A 2254-nucleotide genomic window follows, 5' to 3' on the forward strand; every position below is an offset into this window, starting at 1 on the left:
ACTTTGCACGAGCTCGAAGATATCCCCTATCAAAGATTGTAGCCCTATAGCATTTAGTCACCCTTAGGGACATTCTGGTTCGATGTGTCGGATAATGTTCGAGCATTGAACGAGATAGGATGAGGTTGGGGATAGAGTTTACTCGGCCACCTGGAGCTAATGGAGTAGACAGTTTGATCTCATGACAAAAGATGAGAGAGATTTGGTAGTTGGCAACTTTGTACTAGCCAACACTGCAAGTTTCAGCATCACCCGAGATGGTTTCGTAAAATGAAAATAGTGTGTGATATCCAAAAAGTGAGAGAGGTTATTTTAGGTCTCTGCAACATGGTCCCTTAAAAATTGGAATCTCATGCATATCTCACATGAGCTCTGAGATATGACCCATCAAAGATCGTAGCCCTGTGGCATTTAATGACCCTTAGGGACATTCTAGTTCAGCATGCCTGAGAACGTTCGAGCACTGACAGGGATAAGATGAGGTTGGGGATAGGGTTTACCTGGCCAGTCAGAGCTAATGGAGTAGACAGTTTGCTCCCATGATGAAAGATGAGAGAGATTTGGTAGTTGGCAACTTTGTACTGGCCAACACTGCAAATTCTAGCATCACCCGAGATGGTGTCGTAAAATGAAAATAGTGTGTGATCTCCAAAAAGTGAGAGAGGTTATTGTAGGTCTCTGTAATACAATTATTTAGGAGATGGAATTGCATCCATATTTTTCACGAGCTCCAAGATAGACCTCATCAAAGATTACAGCCCTATGGCATTTAGTGACCCTTAGGGACATTCTGGTTTGGCATGTCGGATAATGTTCGAGCATTGAAGGGGTTAGGAAAAAGTTTGGGATAGGGTTTACCTGGCCACTTGGAGCTAATGGAGCAGACAGTTTGATCCCACGACGAAAGATAAGAGAGATTTGGCAGTTGGCAACTTTGTACTGGCCAACACTACAAGTTTTAGCATCACCCAAGATGGTGTTGTAGAATGAAAACTGAATGTGATCTCCAAAAAATTATAGAGCTTATTGTACGTCTTTGCAAAAAAGTCCTGTAGGAATTGGAATCTCATCTGTATCTTGTACGAGCTCTGAGATATGCCCCGTCAAAGATTGCAGCCTTGTGGCATTTAGTAACCCTTAGGGACATTCTAGTTCAGTGTGCCTGAGAACGATCAAGCACTGAAGGGGACAAGATGAGGTTGGGGATAGGGTTTACCTAACCACCCGAAGCTAATGGAGCAGACAGTTTGATCCCATGATGAAAGATGAGAGAGATTTGGCAGTTAGCAACTTTGTACTGGCCAACACTGAAAGTTTCAGCATCACATGAGATGGTGTCGTAAAATGAAAATAGTGTGTGATCTCCACTAAGTGAGAGAGGTTATTATAGGTCTCTACAACACTGTTCTATAGGAGCTAGAATCGCATCCATAATTTGCATGAGCTCCAAGATACGCCCTATCAAAGATTATAGGCCTATGGCATTTAGAAACCCTTAGGGACATTCCAGTTCGGCGTGTCGATTAAAGTTCGAGCATTGAAGGGAATAGGATGATGTTGGGGATAGGGTTTACCTAGCCACTCAGAGCTAATGGAGTAGATAGTTTGATCCCATGACGAAAGATGAGAAAGATTTGGCAGTTGGCAACTTTGTACTCGCCAAACTACAAGTTTCAACATCACCCGAGATGGCATTGTAGAATGAAAATAAAATGTGATCTCCAAAAAGTGAGAGAGGTTATTGTAGGTCTCTACAACACAGTTGTGTAGGAATTGGAATCTCATCCATATCTCACACGAGCTCCGAGATATGCCCCATTAAAGATCACAGTCCTATGGCATTTAGTGACCCTTAGGGACATTCTATTTTAGCGTGCCCAAGAATGTTCAAGCACTGAAGGGGACAAGATGAGGTTGGGGATAGGGTTTACCCGGCCACCCAGAGCTAATGGAGTAGACAGTTTGATCCCACGACGAAAGATGAGAGAGTTTGGCAGTTGGCAACTTTATACTAGCCAACACTGCAAGTAATAGCATCACCCGAGATGGTGTCATAAAATGAAAATAGTGTGTGATCTCCAAAAAGTAAGAAAGGTTATTGTATGTCTCTACAACACGATTCTATAGGATCTAGAATCAAATCTATACTTTGCACGAGCTCTAAGATACACCCCATCAAAGATTGCAGCCTTATGGCATTTAGTGACCCTTGGGGACATTCTGGTTCAGTGTGCCTTAGAACGTTCGAGCACTG

The sequence above is a fragment of the Cupressus sempervirens genome, chromosome 7 (genome assembly GCF_028749045.1).
Source record: "Cupressus sempervirens isolate cs-2001-9-10 chromosome 7, ASM2874904v1, whole genome shotgun sequence".
Classification (NCBI taxonomy): Eukaryota; Viridiplantae; Streptophyta; class Pinopsida; order Cupressales; family Cupressaceae; genus Cupressus; species Cupressus sempervirens.